Raw genomic sequence first — 22,519 nt, 5'->3', positions numbered from 1 at the left:
TTATTTTCAAGGTGCGAACTCTGCGCTGGGAAACATTTCAGCCGACTAATGTTCACTCGCTAAAACTTTAACGGACATACAGTAAAAGCTTTTCCCACCTAATTGTGATGTGTTAACTGTGATCACGTGTTTCGAACAGCTCTATGAAACAAAACCGTGATTGCTTTTCAAATTAGCATAGTGGAAAAGAGGACATGATTCCACACTGCGTGATCAAAACAAAACATCGCCGCAAATACAAGGTCACACGCTCTAATATTTGGTCATAGCGCCTTTAGCTTTGATTGCAGCACACATCGCAGTGGCGTTGGCGTTCTGCAAGGTCAACAGGTCCAGTGTCATTTTGATCTGGCTGGACCTAGACCAACTGCAATAATAATTCAATAAACTTTTGTTTTGGTACGAGAACATGGAATGGAACCAAGGACCTTCTCATTCTAAAGCACGAGCGCTAACATTTTTCTTTCAAATACCAGTCGAAAACATGTCTACATATCAAGATATTTCCATCAGGTGTACTCTGTGTGGTCAAACCCAACTCATATCCCACAATATCCCTCACATCTCCCTCCTCTTGTTAGACATCTCCGATCCCTCCGCTGTCTCTGTCTCAGTGTCATTTCTCTCGGAGCGAGCTTATGTTCTGGAATTCTCAGATTGGTCCCACAGGAGAAAAGGCCCATCTTTCTCAACCCGAAAGCCGGCATGTGCCGCTGGATCACTCACTGTGGGGGTCCCGACGCTGCGTGGAATTGGTTATCCCACAGCCCATTCTTCAGTGCAGGCGCATTCGGAGTGGAGGGAGTGGCGACTGTAAAAGGTCTAGTGTAACTCGCGCTTTCAACGGTCCGGTTTGTCCTTCAGGGATGCTCTCATTCAAAGAAGAGTTTCAGTGTTATGAGACGAGAACCTGCTACGAGTGGCCGACATCAGCATCCGATTCTACCCCATCGGAGCCAATCCAAAATCCATCCATAGCTGTTGCTCTGTCCAACATGTATAACAGATTGCTTGCTAGGGATCAACATCTTTGCTTTATCCTTACTTTAGTTTGCAGTTTTCATAGAAACCTTTATTGGACAGGACAGGGTGAAGAGAAAGGGAAGGTTAAAAAAAAAAACTCGTACACGATACAGTGTTCCATGTAGCCGAGGTTGTGGCAGCATTAACCACTTGGCTACTGACCGCGCCTTGTTGTCAATTCAAACACATGGAAATTTCCCATTGGTAATTTTAGGTTCACATTTTAATAGCTCACAAACTCAAATCTCCACGGGATCACCTGTAAGTGAGGACTTCCATCACACCAACTCTTGTGGTGCAGCGGCAATGGAATGGGTCTGCCCTCGTTGGAAGATGGCTACATTTTCGCAGCTAATTCATTAGGTTTACTGATAATAGATCTACCTGGTGCCTCCGGTTACTGTACACTGAATGACTTGACGCAGTCGCCATCCTCTAAAGGGCATGATCTTGTAACACCAGTGACTCAGCATTTGAACTGACAGCGCAGGTCATTCACATCTCGCTAATGAACGTGGATGGGCAAACCGGCTGCACAGACCTTTCGGGAAACAATCATGAATATTATTTTCTACAGCCGAGTTCAACCACAGGCATTGGGCGGAACAGGGCATTGGTCTTTTTGTGAATAAGTGCGCTGCCATCCACAGAGGTCAAGGTCACCAGTTCACGGCTGACGCATTCACTTAGACAAGCCTTCACACTGTTCACACCCAGGCGCTCGACAGTTAACCCCATGCCCTTTGCGGCCGGGTAAACACTTGTTACGCAACCCGTATCCTGAACCTGCAATTTAGAGGAATACATTCACGGGAAATCAAGGAAACGGCTGGTTGTAATTATACAAACATGAGCATGAAAATCAACTTCTTTGAGCGTTTATTTGAATGTCACAATGATGCCCTGATGAAAGCCACCAAGCAAAGGTCTCCCACTTCATCCAACAATTTCATATCGATGATCAGCCCCGCAGTCTTTTCTAGTGCAAACATTCCGGTCAAGTTTTCTCTGGGTTTTGTGGTCATTTTTGACAGTACTATACTCTGGTTTCCTTTCTCCTTCTGTTTCTGCTCTTCTCGCTCACCCCTCCGCCTCCCTGCCCTCTTCCTCCCCCTGCAGGCAGTTGGAGTGTCTTTGCACAAAGTGACAGGATGGCTGTAATTGGCTCCTCTGCTCAGACTCAGACAGGGCAGAGGGCTACTGCTGCCGGCCGATATTTGCTTCTAATCAGCTACAGTTACATGTTTAACAAACTGCGGCTCAAAGAAGAACTCTTCACTGTTGCTCAAGGTGTTTCCCTTTCAAATCACTGAACCATTCTCTCAAACTGTCCTCTGCCGTTCTGTCTCGCCGTGGCTCGTCACAAGCAGCACTTGAAAAGAAGTAATACCAAGTTAATAATAATAAGATGCTACGACTGAATCAATTGGCTTGGAAGTGTCAAGGATTTTCTTCTACTCTTTTGTTCAAATATCTAGCCTAGCCATTCTACAATGACTTCATACGACAAAGCAACTGCACCTCTTGTGTACAGCAGAATCCATCCTTCCCACTGTTAATGTTCCCTTTGCTTTGGCCCACGGCGCGTCCATCTTCTTGTTGTCAATGTCTTCCGCTCCATCTGATTCGCCACTCAATTATCGGCTCATTAACCCTGTACATTCCAGTATGGACCGAGTGCTATGAACGCTGACAGTCCCACAGCTAACGCCGCTTCTCCAGCAGACATAAAGTTTGGTGCTGCAGGGAGACTGGCTAGTTAAGAGAAGGGAAACTTATTTGTATAGCGCTTTTCGCCACGGTTTCCTCTGGGGAAAAGACTGGCAGAAGGCTGAACCCTCCGACCGCCAACCACCCACTCAAACCGGCTAAGAAGGAAGTCTATTCATTTGATCAGCAAGAGCACGGTGTCTTTGAACTTTGATGTAGGATCCAAAACGTCACTCATCTCTATGCGATGTCGCTCTCAACACAACAGGGGGCAATGATATGAATAGCAGCAACCTGTATGACACTTGAAAACAAAAGAAAATGTATTTGAAAATGATGCAAAGGAAGTGATTTGCCACTTCAGATAATTCATTACAATTCTTACTTTTTTTTTTTACAGCTACTTGAGTATAGGTTTTTTACTTTGCCCATAGTAAGTTAAGGTGTACGTGACAGAAGTTCCATGACAGTTTGATTGATATTCACGACTTTTACGCACTCAACTATTCAAACAGTTCCCTGGTTCTCACTTGTTTTCCCACAAAGCTCTTCTTTACTTTGTCTCCTGCCTCAGAGGCTGGAGAGGAGGCCACTCACTCAGAAGCTTTTCATTACCCGTGCTCTCGGCTGTCCAGGGGCGAGGTAGACGAGGGGGGAATTGGAAGATAGAGGCGCTTTTTTTTGGTTGGTTCATCATGGAAAGTAAAGCCATTGTACCCGGAACTTCCACATTTTCATCGTTATATGGTTGATAACTCTTTTTAATTGCCTCTGATGTGCCCCTGATTGTGCTCTAAATGACCTTAAGTAAACTTGGGGATCAAACTGACTTCGATGCAAACACCAATCTTGCCTCAGAAACTCTAATCGGTGATCATGAAAAGGTTGTGAAGGGTTGTGTCTTGGTGGAAGGTTTAGATTGTACAAAACTGCATGAGAATAAACAATCTCCATAATGGAAAGTGCTACAAAATGGTTTAAAACAGTGAGAAGAAAGGAAAATATAAATAACAGAAGCGAATTATGTTGTTGCGATCTTCCTTGACACGACGTAGCAGCACAGGCCTTGGAGCAAAAGAAACGCTACAGTAGTGTCAAATTCTGTGCTTTTATTGTTGATTCTAGAAGTTCAGCCTCAAGGTTGCACTCTGTGGTTGAGCACTGCCCTTGGAACATCCTCTGAAATGGGAAAAAAAAAAGACTTTCAACTGGCTCAGCTTCCATTCAGTCCTTTAGAGGTGTGCACTCTTCACACTGCAACTGTACTTTAAAGTACCGGTGCCGTTTCTTCGTGATGTTGGGGCCTGTATTGTGCATGGTTTGTTGGCGTGGCAGGAGCTCTGGCTTCACAGCAGGTTCTGGGTTCATTGCGCACTTGTGTAATCATTGTGTCACCTCTCAGAAGGCCAAGGAGTTTTTCAAGGAAATAATATTCCAAAGAGTCCGAAGTTGATTGCGATAATTGGCCACTTTCTTGCCGGTCTGTTTCAGCTTGAATCCAGCTTGAATCCAGCTTGCACATAACATCGGTGTTTGTGTAAGCCCTGAGTTGTCTAGGAGTCAAAGTTGTCAACTAAAATGGGTTGTTTTGAGTTCATTAATTAGATTTATTTTGAAGGGGAAAAAAAGTCCCTTAACTTTCAAGGACTGGCGCACCCTGACGAAACCAAGAGGAAGAACATGCAAACTCTGCACTAAAAGGGCCGCACCTCCTCGAGGAGTGTGAGCGATCATGATGTCATCACGTCTGGGGGCTTTGGTAGGCAACCTGAACGTATATATTTGTGTGATAGGCAAAGAGAATGTTCACCAGCAAAAGTAATGCTTTCTCCCAACGACAAACTTTCTCTGCTCTTTGCACGAGCTCACGGACTACAATTCTGAAATCAAACGGCGCGCACTGTGACAACAACGTCAGAACAGAAGCTTCAAAGTGATCTATCGAGAGGCGGGGGGTAGAAAACCAAAAGTGGAATTCCATAAACAATACAGCATTGAGGATATGGATGAAAGGCAGTTCACTGACGAAGGGGTGATTACTCTGGCTCATGTCGGGGTGTGACATGCAGACGAGGAGAGCGATGCCGGCGCAGGGAACCGGGCAAGCAGCACAGATTCTTAATTACAATATGTCTGGTCTTAAGGGAGGGTGTTTTGGAGGACTGGGCATTCAGTGACTGCTCGCCTCCCTTGTCCTCGTGCCCAATGCCTTTTCAACATCTCTCAGACTCACACTGCTAGACAGATATGTGAACACAACAGTGGCTCAGAGATTACGCCGAAGCAAGTGCCACCACCACCGGGCCTAGATCCGGGTCGAGTAAGGACCAAAACACATGACACGGGACTTTCTTCTACTTTCGTTTTTCACATCTCTTGCGTTGGACAACATTTTTGCACCACCGCGCCTTCATATCACCGAAGTAGCCCAAGACTCAGAAGGACAGCTAAGCTAGATCTAAAATAAACAATATTGGACTGTATAATTCTTTTATTCCCCAGGAAAAAAAATGCTATGCCTCAAACACACCTCGCTACTGTAATCACACCAGTGCTTCCCGTCGCTCCGCTCTGATTGGCTGTAAACATTTATGATCGCACATTACCTCCTCTCTGTCTTTAATGGTCTCTGTTAATGTTGCTAAGTTCTGGCCGTCGGCTGTTCCCGCTTCGTTTTCTGCGCCGCCTCCCAGCGAGTGCCAGAGCCATATAAATGCTAACAACGCAGCATTGATTTGGACTCTGCGCGCACGCCGCACCAATCGGATCCATCAATCTCATTAACACGGGCCGTCGTGGGAGCCTGCAACAATGGAAAAGGTAAATCTACGCTGTCGGCGCTACAGAATAATGGAATGAAACTACAGTAGGGGTTATAGCTAGCACTCAAGCTAGCATTTAAGGCGAGACGCTGCAGGAGAATGGGGGAGTTTTCTGTCGTTTTATGCTTTCGTATAAAAATAAGGCCGCCCATTCACATTTACATATGTACTGAATGTGTCAATATGTGAATGAATAAGTGAAGGAAATGCGCGGCCCAATTGCGTTGTCATTTCCAGGAAGTCTCTGCCTCGCTAGCGGACAAAACATCATGAAATAAATATAGCAAAGGGTGAGTTTTGTCTCTTGATGTTAAACGAGGAAGCTAGCTAAAAATCTCCACATTGACCACAGCCTGAATTATTGATGTTTTGACTTGCCGAGCCCCGCCTTAAACAAGTGGAAAATGTTTGTAAAATGTACAGTAAAAGACGCTAACAAGAGGGGCCTCGACAGTGTTTGAATTCTTTCGCTCCCCTGCCTCCTGTTTCGTGTCTCCTCTCGCAGCTTGCAGAATATTAAAAAAAATGTCGGCCCGTGTCTCCTGCTGTGGACGTGATGCGTTCGATTACGCGCCAATCTCCCGACTGCGGCGACTGGATTTGGGATCAGTGATGGAGAAACGAGGCTGGGCACGAAGCATTATAGGATAGAGGAATTCTTTTCTCACTGTCTTGATATTCACTTTTTTTTTATCCCACTATTTTGGGACTATGTTGCATTAGTGTGACTTTTTGTGCACATTAAACACATTTGTTTCCACCTTTCTGATCCAGATGCAACATTCCACAATGAAAGTCTACCTTCTTTTTTTATTTTATTTTCCTGGAACCGCCACGTTAAGGGGTTTGAGTGTCTGAATGATCCTGGGAGCTCTGTTGTCGGGGGCTTCGTGCCCCTGGTAGGGTCTCCCATGGCAAACAGGTCCTAGGTGACGGGTCAGACAAAGAGCGGTTCAGAAGCCCCTCATGAGAGACCAACAGGCCCGGTTAATCTTGAGGCCGTCCTTCTGTAGACCCACCACCTGCAAGAGGAGCCATAAGGGGCTGGTGCAGTGTGATTTGGGCAACTCCAACTGCTGCCCCCACGACCCGGAAATGGAAAAGTGGAAGAAAATGGATGGGTTAAGTTTAGCAGAAAATAGTCCTTTTCTAGTCTTTGCACTTTTAACTGATACAAATGAATAAATAGATAAAATTGCTTTGAAAATATTGCTCAAAGATTCACAGAATTTACAAAAGTTGGTGTGAAAAAAGTCCCCCTATTCAGTAAAAAACAATCTCTTCAAAAACGCATCATAAAGTTTGAGAAATGGCTCGAGGGGCTTTATTTTGACATTTTGAATTCAATTTGTGTGAAACTACGTGCTGCACTTGCTAAACTTTATAAACAAAGACGCCTCCTCCACTCAAGTATTTACATCCAACACAGAATCTTTAGAAAATATGATTATTTGAGCAGCCGTTCTCCTTAGGAAATGAAAGGAAGAACTCGCCACATTGTGCAACGAGCCATTTGACAACTTAGCAAATCATTACATGTGAGCAGTTTTCAATCAAAACCAATAAACTGATGAGGAAAAGACGAAAAGTCCGCACGGCTTGAGAAGCTCCCAAACAAGCAAGTTTCTATTGTCGTTTTTCGTGAGGGTTCTTCATCCATGAGGGATCAGGGATGGTGGAGATGGGGGTGTACTTTGAATCCCTCTGTTTCGTTCTCCAAGCTTCTCCAGATTGGCCTGAGGAGAGTGGACTGGTTAGTTGGCCAAGTTGCAGGGAGCAGCTCATCAGGTCGTCTGTGGAGAAAACCAAAAAAATCAAGTCCCGTAATCTCGCTTACAATCTCTCAAGGCGAGCATTAAGCTGAAACTCATCCACGGCCTATTCAGTCCTGACAAATCTACCTCCCACTTGGCTGCAATCACCATAAATTTATTCAGTGCCGCTCAATTCTTTCTCCTCCGTCTTCTCTGATGGCTTAATCAAAAGGCAGAATCCATAACCGAGTCCCCATCAGTTAGAATGGTTTCCAACTGAAGGGCTTGATGGATAGCCTTCATTTTACTATTGCATTTTGGGGGGGGAGTGTCATGATTTTTATAGCTCTGTTAAGCTCTTCCAACGCCGGGTCTTCTCTCTCGAGATGGATGTCGGCAGCCGGGGCGGTCGAGGAGGTAATGAGGGAAATGGCCCTCGATTTTGTGCCACGTGGAAAAGTGGAGGGAAGGAATCGACAGTGTTTCACAAAATGCATTATTGTTTTGGACATCTAATCATTGACATTTAACATTCTAAACCCCCCTATACCAGGGTTTCAGATATTGTTACAACGTTTGGGCGTAATTAATACATTGCTTTTAACTGATTGTATTGGATCATCTTATGACCGGAAGGTTGGTGGCTCGAACTTAGACTGTCAGTGTATCCTTGGGACACTTCACCTAATTTGCCTACGCACAAATGCAATGTGTGAGTGGTTGGTGGTGGTCGGAGAGGTAAGATTTTATGCCCGAGATAGACCCGAAATTCGGGCCGAGATCATCATTATTATCTCTAATAAACCATATAAGCTATAGGCGATTGTACTATTATAAAGTAGTTGACAGTTGTGTGGGGGGCGGGCGCTCATGTTGAGTGTGTTGGTCATGTCATAAATTGAATACTCCGTTTTGAGCATCCATAATTGTATAGTTATGAATTTTGAGAGAAAAATGAATGTAAATTCCATCCATCCATTTTCTTCTGCTTTATCCGGGGCCGGGTCGCGGAGGCAGCAGTCTCAGGGGAGATGCCAGGTGTGTGTCCGGCGCAGCTGCTGCATTTTCATACCTTCAGGTCAATTGGTTGGGTTCGAGTCGGGCTTCATGCCCCACGGCCTCGGGCCTGGGTCGGGCTGGATTTTTCAGGCCTGATCTCACGCTCGCTTCCGTAAGTCGACCCCAGAGCAGCTGTGGCTGGAGCAATAGCTTTACCACCACCGGGTATGGAATGAAGGAATAATGATTACAGTGTAGCGCTTTGAAACACTTGTGACATAGGCTTGTAAAGTGCAATACAAGTGTACGCTATTATTATTCCATTCAGCAAATCAATAAAGAAACATCATTATTTGGTATATTTTTAACCTAATTTGCGACCGCAATGTTTAGGCTGACTGCACACTCTGACATTTATCCACTTATGAAACGACTGTATGTTGCTATTAGTTTTAAAATGATTTCTGTGTAAATGTTTCTCATTTAAGACAGTTAATGTGGTGGCCATGTGAACGTAGCTGTTTGAACTATTAGATACATTACGCATGAGGCAGAGAGACCTCCAGCTCTTCAATGGGACTATTGCGCATTACAATCCAGTGGCCAGTGTACATGGTGTCGACTATATCCTACTGTTAATCTAAAACAGTTTTGCAACTTGTTCATTACCCAAAAAGTTTATCAATGTGGATAGAATGGCCTGGTCATTACGTGAACGGGCTCACAACCTGTACCCAAACTTTACAACCACATACCTGAGCGTACTGGATTTTGCCACATGAGACAGAGGCTAACTGCACTTAGCCTCTGTAAAAAACAACAGCTACCATAGCTGATCTCCAATATGCTCCGAATCTCCCAAAATATTGACCCGTTACGCATCGTCTTCCACAAGCGCGCTCCCACACTCACATTATTCACATTTTTCTCGTCGCAAAGCCTGTCGAGAGAGAGAACAAAATCCTTACTTGCTTGTGGGAAACAAGGGAAAGGGGAGCTTCCTGGGGATGGTGGAGGGAGAACTTGATGAATCTTCTAACTGTATTCATCCAGCGGGCGAATCCGGTGAGGACAAAGTCTGCAAGAGTGTGCCCGAATAAACATAATAGATCTGGTGTCTCCGATCTGTGGCCTGTTTACAAAATAGCTCCTCAAAAGCTTTGCCTGGCATTATTTTAAAATGTGTTTCTTTTCTTATATGCACTTATTTGCACTTTATTTCTTTTAGCATGTTGCAGGATGAAAGCAAAGCACCCAGAGAAAATCCCAGAAAAAAATGGGGAGAACATGCACACTCCACACCCCCACCAGCCCGGGAATATTGCTTGTTTTCAGCTGTTTTCTCGTCACTTCCCAAGTTTCCTCGTGTTCTGCGGCAATGCTGACAAAATGTCTCGTTACAGGGCTCGCAGGGGGTCGCTCCTATCTACTCCCGCCCCATGCTCGGCTCAGTGGGGGGGGGGGTGAGACCGGGGAGCCCATCACACCCAACACCTTGTCACAGCAGACTGTCACAACAGACGTCTTCATCTCAGCGGTTTGCGAGGTGGATTGGGTGATGAGCAAGTTGGTTTAAGATGACTAAATTTGACTGGTTTTCCTCAAATAAACCAACTTTTCCTTGATTTTGTTGCCTAATATAGACCAAGCTGCTATTGTTATCAACTCTGTTTAAGCTATTAATTTCCTCTCTGCTCCAGAAGGGGATTATTGTATGATGGGCTGAACTGTTTTTACTTGTTTTTCATATCAAATTCCAAAGGAAAGGAAACTTTTCTCTTGCATCAACCTTCATCCTATTAGATGACCAGTGTAGCATTTTTACTGATGGACCCTTTCATAGATCTTAACACAGAATATGATTGTTATTGTTTTGCACACAGTAACTTGTGCTTCGAACTCCTCCTGCTATTTCCTTTTGACAATAGAACTTTCGTAAACCCCCACCACCATCACCGATCAAAGCTTTGTGTGGAGAAAACTGTAAACAAACACATCATCACCAGTGGCCTGTAATGATATTACTGTTTCTACAATTAGCATCGACCCGATACCCTCTCACTGGTCCTGAATTCACTTGGCAATCTAATAGCTAATAGCATACATTAAACATATTGTTGAAGTATTTCTAGGTTAAAACAAGACTGGTGTATGGAGAAACAGTAGCATGAGAATAGCGTCTGTTAGCAAGAAGAGTAATGCTGCTGTTGATGAATTAGCAGAGCAAACAAACACTCACAAGTGACATTGGACATGTACATCCAGTAATGTCCAATAAGAACATTGCCAGGTCTTCGTTGTATGGATTCTTCTCTTTCTTGGGTCTTGCTATTCGGTAAAACACTTCCCCCAGGTCGACTCGTGAGCGAGCCCTCTCTCCGTCAGTAAACACTTTCCCCTGTCGATTCATCTGTGAGCCTTCTGCCCGTCCGTCAGTAAACACTTTCCCCAGGTCGAGCTCCCTTCCGATCTGTCAGTAAACACTTTCCCCAGGTCGAGCTCTCTCCCGGTCCGTCAGTAAACACTTTCCCCTGTCGATTCATCTGTGAGCCTTCTGCCGGTCCGTCAGTAAACACTTTCCCCAGGTCGAGCTCTCTCCCGATCCGTAAGTAAACACTTTCCCCAGGTCGATTCATGTGTGAGCCTTCTCCCGGTCCGTCAGTAAACACTTTCCCCAGGTCGAGCTCCCTCAAAGTCCGTAAGTAAACACTTTCCCCAGGTCGAACTCTCTCCCGGTCCGTCAGTAAACACTTTCCCCAGGTCGATTCATGTGTGAGCCTTCTCCCGGTCCGTCAGTTAACACGTTCCCCAGGTTGAGCTCCCTCAAAGTCCGTAAGTAAACACTTTCCCCAGGTCGAACTCTCTCCCGCTCCGTCAGTAAACACTTTCCTCAGGTCGATTCATGTGTGAGCCTTCTGCCGGTCTGTCAGTTAACACGTTCCCCAGGTTGAGCTCTCTCCCGGTCCGTCAGTAAACACTTTCCCCAGATCGATTCATCTGTGAGACTTCTGCCGGTCCGTCAGTTAACACGTTCCCCAGGTCGAGCTCTCTCCCGGTCCATCAGTAAACACTTTCCCCAGGTCGAGGTCCCTCAAAGTCCGTAAGTAAACACTTTCCTCAGGTCGATTCATCTGTGAGACTTCTGCCGGTCCGTCAGTTAACACGTTCCCCAGGTCAAACTCTCACCCGGTCCGTCAGTAAACATGTACCCCTGGTCGACCTTTTTGATAAATAACTAGGGTTAAAATGTAGATATGTAGAAGAGACTGAAGCCATGTTAAGTACAATATTAGAAGGCTGTTTATTCATCACCTGCCTGCGGACGCCTCTATAGATTTATGTAAGTCATTACAAGATGGAATATTCTTCAGACAGCATGAATCTCTGCACAGCGGCCATGAAATGAATGTTAATTATAAGCACATTACTAAGCGTACTATTTCAAAGACCCGGCGTGCACGCAGCAAATCAAAAAGTCCTGTGGAATATTTTCAACCTTGTCCCTCGAACAATCTGCAATCACATCCGCTTTAAACTTTCATCTCAAACATAATTAGTGTTTCTTCCTTTGCCTTCCTGTTGCTTCTTTTTCATGTGTTTTTTTTTTTTTTTTGCTTTTCTGTGCTGCGGTGCTCCCAGGCAGGACTTTTGAGGAGTGTTTCGAAAGCCTTTATTTTCATGTTGACCTCATAACGGAGAGGAAACAATTGCTCCCAAAGGTATTTAGTAAAGGTTTAGCTGCTGTTGCGAGTCAGTGTGGCTTTAAAAGGAGACCTCTTCTGTTTTGGATAATAGACTAAGGCACAATTTATTCTCCCAGTAAAGATTGTTTTTTTGCCTATAAAATGTTTGAAAACTGAACAACACCAGACCTCATAGAACCATTTACCGCTTATTTACAGTGTAGGTATAATCTAAAACCCTCTTAGAAAATGAATGTTATTGAAACGGCTTAGTGGTTTTTCTTTTACTTCATCTGCATTACATCTATTGAAACATGATGAAGGATATAAGGTGCCTCTTTAATATGCACCATGTAAAGCGCCCTATAGAAACTCTCACGTGTGCAACGGAGTTAATTAGCCAGCAGCAATACTGATATTGAGACGGGGAAGATTGATAAATAATATAATACATAGGTCGTCTTTCATATTGATTAGATAAGCCTATGAAACATTCAGAAGTATGTGAAGACAGCGGTTGATGTGAAGTATACGTAATGGGAAAATCAAAATGTCAAAAGGCAGTCTCGATGCTGAACTCAATAAGTGGCGCACTGCATGTCGCCAAATAACAAAATGGATTCCGAGCGGAGAGGCTTGTTAAGGGAAATGCGCGCGGAAATCGATTGACTGTGGAGTGGGTGGTATTGCGCTCTCAAAACCTGTTTGTCCAATTACACAACAAAAGCAAATAAGTTTAGCCTTTCTCATTTCTATCAGGACGCTGCTGCCCGTAATAGAATGACCTGGTGTTTTGTAAATCGGAAACTGAAGTAGAATTATCATGTTCTATACAGTACAGATCAAAAGTTTGGAAATGAATGTTAGAAGTGAGAAGTGTGCAAAGCAGTAAGCAAAGAAAACTGTGGCTTATGAAAAGATCTGTATGATTCCACATGTGTTCATTCATAAATAAAGGCCCTCAGTGAGAATCTACAATCGAGGTCTGTTATATAATGCCTTACGGCCTGATTTTAATTTGTAAGAAAAAAAGTTTTTTTTCATTATTTCTGTCGTAAGGAAGAAGAAAAAAAAAAGTAGTTCCTGACCTGTCCGCGGTGCCTGATCTGCTGTCCGCGGTGCCCGTGCGGAGAAAACAAACACACCCCCTGAGTGTCTGAACAGATGTCATGTTTGCACCGAAAGTTGTGAAGAAGGAGCTCTTTCTAACCTACTCTGGACACCTGTTCTTTTTTTTTTACCTAACGATAATGTCACAGAGAAAAAAAAAAGAAGAAAAAAAAGACGAGGCCACTCGCCAAGTGTTGTTTTACAACCAACGCGAGTCCCATAATAACAACACCCGATGGGGCGGCCTGGACAGAGCGGTGAGTCAATCAAAACGCATCTTGAAGTAACTTCAAGTTCAAGTAACTTCAGTAACGTTTTGCTGTGGTATTTATAATTCTACTACTGCTGAACTTGTATGAGCGGAGAGAGAGGGGCGGAGTTAACTGAATCCAAGCGTTTTGTCTTCCGGGTTAGAAAAATAAAAATACCTCCAGAAAATACTTATATTTATCACAAAAAATTGTACTCCATAGTGGTAGTGGTACAATATATCATATACTGTAAATGCCTATACTTTACTTTGGACTGGCTAAAATAGCATGATACAGATCCATTAAGGCTGTACAACCCCTCACCACACACTTTATACACTTTTCTCACTAGTTCACACAGGTTCTCCCTTATGCCTGTGTCACTGTGTGATTTTTTTGTCTTTTAAGATTTTTCGATGTCACATTACAGACGTGGGGATGGAAACATCGTGAGCTGCTCTCGTCTCCGCTCTGCGATTGTTCAAACTAAGAGACCAAAGGCGACCTGAGGCGAGCGCCACATGCTAGCGGTGTTTATTTCCGCGGAAAGTGCGGAGAAAGTCCTGTAAAATGCGGAGTCGGACCTGCTTACGCTCGGCCTCTGTTGCTTTGACTCTGGAGGTGTGTGCTGATGCGTTGACGGGACACTGACAGAAATCCACACTCTACGACTAGCCAATCAGGACACAGAACACAATGCACGTATAGCGTTCATAGGCTGTAACCTTCACTTGTGGAACTATTATGTACACTACGTTGGGCTTGTAGAGGGCAAACACTTATTCAGAAATGTTAATGTAAAGAAATTGCCCCTTTGACAGATTAGCGTGGCATACGTGTGTTTAACATGCCCCCATAAGTTCTAGCTCTCATTCCTATTGTAGCTTTGTTCCATCATTCTGTATTGCGACAGTGCAGATTTACCTTTTCCATTGTTGCGCGCTCCGAGGCCACTCCATGTTAATGAGATTGATGGATCCGATTGGGCAAAATCAATGGTGCGTTGTTAGCATTTATATGGTTCTGGCACTCGCTGGGAGGCGCGGCAGAAACAAAGCAGGAGCAGCCGACGGCCAGGACTTAGCAACATTAACAGAGACCATTAAAGACTGCGAGGAGGTAATGCACGATCATAAATGTTTACAGCCAATCAGAGCGGAGCGACGGGAAAAGGGAGAGGGTGTGAGTACAGTAGAGAGAAGTAGGAAGGCATTTCAATTGTTCAGAACTGTCTGTGTGACGACAATGGTTTATGAACTTTGGACACATGACATTTCAGCGAGCTGAAACGATAGTGCAAAAAACGTCCGAGGAAGCATCAAAACAGCGTCAATACAACCCAAACCAGAAGACTACTTTTTGGAAGCTTTTACTATGAGCCCAAGAAAGTTGCCTACAATACGGTAAGGATTTGCGGTGAATCATGTAACAAATCTGTGCTTAGAATAAAAAGCTTTTGTAGGATCAACGTGTTAACCAGTTACCATCGAGAAGTGACAAAAAAAATATGTCAAAAAAGCAGCGAAAATCTGTCAAAAATGCACGGAAAAAAGCGGCAAAAATGTGACATAAACACAGCGACAACGTGACAAAAATTTTACCGTCAGTTTTGTAGTGCTTAGCTTTCAAATGAGGCAGTACATTGGCCGATTTGAGTAATGCTGATCTGGATGAAGAGTAAGGAGTTTCTCACTCCTTCTCCTGTGTTGTCCACTTCCTTTAAACAATATACATTATTAACTACTATTCCCGTCTCTATGTCCTAATTAATTACCCGAACGGCGGACAACACCAGGCGTGTTCAACACTGGAAGAAGAGTTAGTGACAAACAACTCTACACTACCAGCTAATAACACATACCAGCATAGAGATGACCAGGATTCAGAAGATTAAGTCACGAAGGTTTATTTCCCTAACAGGTCATCTAATACAGAGCTCTGCTTCCCTAGTTCCCTAACATCGAGTCTACCAGCTGTCCATTGCCACGGGAGAGACTGGGTCAAAACTAGAGAAGTCAGAGTATTTGTATCACATTAAAAATTGGAATATTCATGAGCCTAAAACTAAATCTCATTGGTTCCATTGGCTCCAGTGCTTCCGCTGGTCACGTAGTTCCACCCCGCGCCCCCCAATTTTATCTCTTCAATGGAATGTGGTAACTGAAAAGGCCCTCTGGTGAGAGGCACTTGTTTATTTTACTTTCGGGGCGCGGCGGTTCTGTGCTCACACACTTTTCCTCTGTAACAAAGAACTGAGAATACTTCGCATACATTTTGTTAAGTCAAGCTAAACAGTAATGAGAATAAAAAACAGTATAAAACAGTAAAAAACCTTGAATATATTTTATAATTCTTCATGGAGAAAATGCACTTGGTTAAGGTGGGGGTTAAGAGATTAAGGTAAACATATTATCATAATTACTTCCTGATATCGCAATATGTATCGGATCGGCCCCTGAGTATCGTGATACGTATCGGATGGGCTCCTGAGTATCGTGGTACATATCGGATCGGCCCCTGGGTATCGTGATACGTATCGGATCGGCTCCTGAGTGTCGTGGTACATATCGGATCAGCCCCTGAGTATTGTGATACGCATCGGTCCCTGAGTATCGTGATATGTATCAGATCAACCCCTGTGTATCGTGATATGTATCGGAATGGCCCCTGAGTATCGTGACATGTATCGGATCGGCCCCTGAGCATTGTGATATGTATCGGATCGTCCCCTGAGTATTGTGATATGTATCGGATCGTCCCCTGAGCATCGTGATATGTATCGGATCGTCCCCTGAACATCGTGATATGTATCGGATCGGCCCCTGAGTATCGTGACATGTATCGGATCGGCCCCTGACTATTGTGATATGTATCAGATCGGCCCCTGAGTATCGTGACATGTATTGGATCGGCCCCTGAGTATCGTGATACGTATCGGATGGGCTCCTGAGTATCGTGGTACATATCGGATCAGCCCTTGAGTATTGTGATACGCATCGGTCCCTGAGTATCGTGATATGTATCAGATCAGCCCCTGTGTATCGTGATACGTATCGGAATGGCCCCTGAGTATCGTGATATGTATCTGATCGGCCCCTGAGTATTGTGATATGTATCGGATCGTCCCCTGAGTATTGGTATATGTATCGGATCGTCCCCTGAGTATCGTGATATGTATTGGATCGGCCCCTGAGTATCGTGATATGTATCGGATCGTCCCCTGAACATCGTGATATGTATTGGATCGGCCCCTGAGTATCGTGACATGTATTGGATCGGCCCCTGAGTATCGTGATATGTATCAGATCGGCCCCTGAGTATCGTGACATGTATTCGATCGACCCCTAAATATCGTGATATGTATCGGATTGGCCCCTGAGTATCGTGACATGTATTGGTTCGGCCCCTGAGTATCGTGATATGTATCGGATTGGCCCCTGAGTATCGTGACATGTATTGGATCGGCCCCTGAGTATCGTGACATGTATTGGATCGGCCCCTGAGTATCGTGATATGTATCGGATTGGCCCCTGAGTATCGTGATATGTATCGGATCGGCCCCTGAGTATCGTGATATGTATCAGATCGGCCCCTGAGTATCGTGACATGTATCGGATCGGCCCCTGAGTATCGTGACATGTATCGGATCGGCCCCTGAGTATCGTGATATGTATCGGATTGGCCCCTGAGTATCGTGACATGTATTGGATCGGCCCCTGAGTATCGTGACATGTATCGGATCGGCCCCTGAGTATCATGATATGTATCGGATCGTCCCCTGAGTATCGTGATATGGATCGGATCGGCCCCTGTGTATCGTGATACGTATCAGATCGTCCCCTGAGTATCGTAATATGTATCAGATCGGCCCCTGAGTATCGTGACATGTATTGGATCGGCCCCTGAGTATCGTGACATGTATTGGATCGGCCCCTGAGTATCGTACCCAGCCCTGATGAAGACTTGACTTTCCCTCTCCCACTCTCCTGTCAGTCCTGCTGGTAAAATGAAGAGATCTCAGAGCTTTAACACATAAAACCACATGAAAGTGGAACGTAATCCCGGTTTTGTTGATAATATTTGTTATTTGGGCAGAGTCTATTTGCAGCAGCAGCAGCAGCAGCGATGGGGGGGTGAAAAAAAAGAACATATTTGAGTTTTTGAAAGCGATGAGATGTAATTTTCACACCGTGGATTAGCTCGTTTCAAAGCAGCCTGCCAGGAATGGAGAGATCTCTATCTGCCGAGGTTCTCCTCATCTCACCTCCACTTTGGTTTCATTTCTAAAGCAGCGCAGTTTTCCGTCTCCACAGTAATCATCGCTGGAATTCAAAACCTCGGCTTCTCTTCTGTGAAAATGACAAAAATGCTGTTTACGTTCGGCGTGTGTGATCACTTTACTTCAGCGCGCTCCAAGGGAAACCACAGACACATTTGGCTAAAGGGTTGGAATAATCTATGCAAAGGAGGAGCCCTTAAATGTTGAGTAATGAAACACTCAGGTTTTACTCACAGTGGTCGTCCCCATGTCACAACGTGTTACTCCTGGATGAGTAAAGTTATTTGAAGGACACTAGGTGAATAGAGGAAGAAAAGAAAATAGACTTTTGCTGTAGATGATGGAGGAAAACTAATTATTATATGTTTTAATTTAGAATATAATTTGGTTCTTCTTTAGTTTTAGTCTGTAAAATCAAATTCAAGTTACAGTTTGTTTTTTGTGTTTAAAGCTCAATTAATCATCCAAGAAGTTGATATTAAAAAATCCCTCTGAATATATTAGTGTCCAACACAGCAGCAGTAGTAGTAGTAGTAGTAGTAGTCTGTAGGAGCTGCTAAAGTGTTGTTGCAAAGGTGAAAGGAAAACTTCATTTTGAGAAGGTTTTGTACTGTCTACATATGAGCGTGTATATTGCTCCCGTCTTTAGCCTCTGTTGTCTTCCAGAAAGGAAATGACCATATTTAGACTTCAGTGTGATCTCGGTCACAGTTTGTATTGCACGTGAATACCAAACATGTCAGTATTTGTGAATGAATACATGTGGGGAAGACGAGGGAGCGCTTCGCTGTTGTCGTTATTTCCTGGAAATCTCCGGCTCTCTAGCGGACAAAACGCATCCTAAAAGATAAGATTGGTCTGATTTTCACTCTTGACATTAAAACTAAGATGTTAAAGCTGCCTTAAAGGCCCTATACCTGATTTTTTAATTACGAACAATGAAGCCATGAAATTAAAATGTTAGTTGCGATCTGAACTAATTTCTCACTGACACATGCATGCATGAGTTTATAGGCACATTTCACATCTTGCAGGGTCACTTTTCAGGGTCACTGTCACAGAAATGCCAGAAAACTCGTCTGAGAGGTCAAGAAATTGATACAAATGCTTTGTAATTAGATGGACAGTGTTTTCCCACAAATGTCTGAGTTTACAATATTCTAAAGGAGGACAAAACAGCATTTGTTTCAATACCAGAGAAAAATCCAGTGTAGTGCCTTTAAGGATGGTTGAGTTTACAATAGGTGTCTTTCAGGCGTTAGTACAAATCTGACCAATCAGGATTGAACCAATGTGGCCTTTCCCATCCTGGGAAAAATACACGCTGTCAGGTGGAGGTGGTGCGACGCTCGTCTGCTTCTGGGTGGCGCATCTAGTGATGCTATGTGGGAATGCAGCCATTCCGGTCCGGCAAAATGGAGTAGCTGAGGTTGGCTTTAAGAAAAGAAAACTAGCGAAAAACCTCAACATTGACTATACCGTGTGAAAAATCTAGGTTTCACCCAATGTGTCTCGCCTTAAAGTAACATTATTCTCACTTTGGTAGGTACTTGGCGACTGAATGTGAAGTAAACAAGTGCTGAATGTCGCCTGCCTCCCTCCTCTTTTCCACTCTTCCATAAGCCCATGCTGGTGTATTTAAATTCAACTGTGCTGATGAACCTCTGAGTGCACTGCTTCTCTGAGCCTCGGCGCTAACATCACTCACACCGTTTGTCTTTGAAATGAGCTGGAATAATCATCCTTTATTGTTGAATTGCCTTCCATCGATATCCTCAAGGCTGTATTATCTTTTTTTTTCAATGGAATTTCACTTTGCGTTTTCCCCCCTCCGCCTCTCGATAAATCACTTTGAAGCTTCTGTTTGACATTATTGTGACAGTGCGTTCCGTTTGATTTCAGAAGAGCATTTACATCGCAGCCAGTGAGCGGGAGGAATGAGCGGAGAGGCAAAAAGGTCCAACTGTGGAGAAAGGAAGTGTTGGGGTAGAGAGTAAGTACATTTACAAGTATGGATAAGGGCAGGGCTGGGATCAATACTTTACATTATTTAGAACCAAAGACAAGAAAGACCATTTTCAGCTATTCCTTAAAAGACCGTTTCTTGTCATTTGTTATGTATTTGAGCAGGATAAACCAAGTATAAAGCCAAGTAACCCACTGGGAATCAAAATCTTTAAGCCCCAGTTTTTGGCACTGAAAAGATATTGAAGAATTCAAAATATTAAGTCCAAAACAGGGACGTTTGAAGTCTGTACTTGAGTGGAGATGACCACCACTGCGTCCAATGCAGAGGACAAACAAGAACGAGGAGGCAATACAATCTGGAACCCAAAAAAAGAAAGGTTACACAAATCCACCGACACACAGCAAAAGCCTGAAACCGCGCGGTGTTTGTAATGTAGAATAACAGTACAAATTGAATCATCCCCTGCATAATGTAGTTACAGTAGAGTTTCAAACTAGGTCAAGAGTGCACACCGCTACGGAGCCAGCATAAAAGTGTGACTAAATGATTTCAAAGTGACCTCCAAGTCTTCCCCCCCCTTTGCGGAGGATGTTTCAAGGGTGAGACGCAGCCTCTGAGGACGGCCTTGAGGCAGAACTATAGAATCAGCAACAACAAATGCACAGAATATGACATTACTGCGGCGTTTCTTCAGCATTCTTTCACCGTGAGGTCTTTGTACCACTGCACTGGACTCCCTCCAACTGCAATGGGAGTAAGGACAAATGTGGACATAGTTAGGGCACTATATATGCACTTAATCCAACAACTTTTCCATTAATCGGTAACTGCTTTTCACAAGTGCGCTGTTATAGGTCTATGTAGGCATTACATCAGGATGCTACTATTTCTCAAAGCTGAGACATTAATAAAAATACACATGCATGCTACCAAAAAATGATTGAAGGTATTCAGAGAGAGGAAAACAATTAAATTGCACTGAAAAATTGAGGTAAAAAGAGTCATTCCTCCTGTGCAGCTCCCTTCCGCTCAAGCCCCCTCCTTTGCCTCTTCTCCTCTTCATCTTTGTCCTCCTCCTTCTCCCCTCCCCTGGCAGCTTCTTCACCTGAGGGTCACCTGTGAAACTCCGCCTTCAACTTGAACCTGAACTCGGTGAAAGACTGTTCTGGGAAGACTTCTGTGAAGAGCGTAGCAGACGAAGATAATCCATCTTATTCTCCAGTGAACGTGTTACAAATAACAATGAGTTTTTAAGTTCTCACCTGTCCTGGGTGGGGTGGCCAATCAAATTTCAGGGGGCGATTGCCAACCCAGGCCCCCCTGTAGCCCCGCCCCTTCAGTTGTTGTTATCCATCCATCCATCCATCCATTTTCTTCCGCTTTATCCAGGGCCGGGTCGCGGGGGCAGCAGCCTCAGCAGAGATGCCCAAACTTCCCGATCCACACACACCTCCTCCAGCTGTTCTGGGGGGACCCCGAGGTGACACCAGGCCAGCTCGGAGACATAGTCCCACCACCGTGTCCTGGGTCTTCCACGAGGCCATGTCCCACTAGGACATGCCTGGAATACTTCCCGCGGGAGGCGACCAGGAGGCATCCGGAACAGATGCCCTAGCCACCTCAGCTGGCTCCTTTCGACGTGAAGGAGCAGCAACTCTACTCCGAGCTCCTCCCGGGTGACTGAGCTCCTCACCCGATCTCGGAGGGTGCGCCCAGCCACCCTGCGAAGGAAACTCATTTCGGCCGCCTGTATTCGTTGTTCGTTGCAGTTGTTGTTATATAAATACTTAATAAATAAATTAGTATAACAATGTTTGTTGTGTCAATCTCTGATTATACATGCAGCCCCATGTGGAAAGAAAATAGGACGTGAACTCAGATTGTTACGATTGTTAAGTCGAGCTAAAACAGTCCAAAACTCTAATACTCCCGAGCTGAAATGAGGTCCCAGCACGCCACTGGAAACAGGCGACCAACACTTTGTTCAGTACCAACTTGGCACTCTCTGGCCTAAGGGTGAAAGGCTGGAGGTGTCAGCAACAAGTCGAAACACCAGAGTAGACCCCATTGGAAAAAAAAATCCACGGGTAATATCTGGTTTTACTGACAAAGATTAAGCCTCCCTTCCCTCCTCTGTGCCTATCTCCCTCCTGGTCAGCCCTCTCTCCTCTGACCGCTGGCGATGCACACACAGCCATGAGCAGAGCTAATTAAAAGCTTCTGAGTGAGTGGCTTCGTCCTGCCTCCCAAAGGTCAGCCCACTCTGAGGCAGGAGACGGACATCTCTCATCACTGTTTTTTTTTCCCTTTTTGGAGAAATGGAGCAGATTGTTAATGATCGGATTACAAGCCCGGCGTTGTAAAGGCCAGCGCATCGCCCCGAGTGTCTGCAGAGGAGAGGGGGCAGCAGTGGGGTTTCGGAGCTCGCTCCAGGGGTGGATGTTGGATGTACTTTTTTTTTTCTTCCCTTTTTTCTATCTTCTTACTTTGTTGAATCTGAGTCATGGTTTGCAGTTCGTGACCAGACTCAAAAAGAATATCCGTCTGACACTCATCCCCGTGCTCTCCGTCTAATCCCATCAGGCGCTTCAGACGATTCGAGAACTGCTACAGACAACAGAGCTAAAGAAACAAAAAACAAACAACAACTTCGATTTGATGAAGAGGTAGCATGGCACTACCAGGAGTTAAACATTTTATTATTCCTTTTATGGTTGCAACCCAGTGCCTCATGGAGTGTTGAAAGAGACACGCATTGAGATGAGTGACACTTTGGATCTTTGGACAGTGGGGTGCGAAAGTTTAGGCTCCCCACATCAAAATGTCTATAAATGGGAACCACAAAGCAAGGGTTCCTTTGCTCATTCAAGCCAAACATATCCACAGTGGCAAGCAAACGTTTAGACATATTTAGATACG

General features: G+C 44.6%; 1 protein-coding gene across 1 annotated transcript in view; it reads right to left on the bottom strand.

Annotated features, from left to right (window-relative positions):
- The window catches only part of otub1b (OTU deubiquitinase, ubiquitin aldehyde binding 1b), a 191,379-nt gene extending 169,284 nt beyond the window's left edge, over positions 1-22,095 (bottom strand). Inside the window, exon 1 of the mRNA XM_079579650.1 lies at positions 22,087-22,095. The gene's annotated coding sequence lies outside the window, so the exon portion shown is untranslated. The remainder of the gene's footprint in view (positions 1-22,086) is intronic.
- Between the last annotated feature and the right edge of the window lie 424 nt (positions 22,096-22,519).

The sequence above is a fragment of the Gobius niger genome, assembly GCF_951799975.1.
Source record: "Gobius niger genome assembly, chromosome: 21".
Taxonomy (NCBI): domain Eukaryota; kingdom Metazoa; phylum Chordata; class Actinopteri; order Gobiiformes; family Gobiidae; genus Gobius; species Gobius niger.
This window is presented reverse-complemented; position numbering and strand designations above follow the sequence as displayed.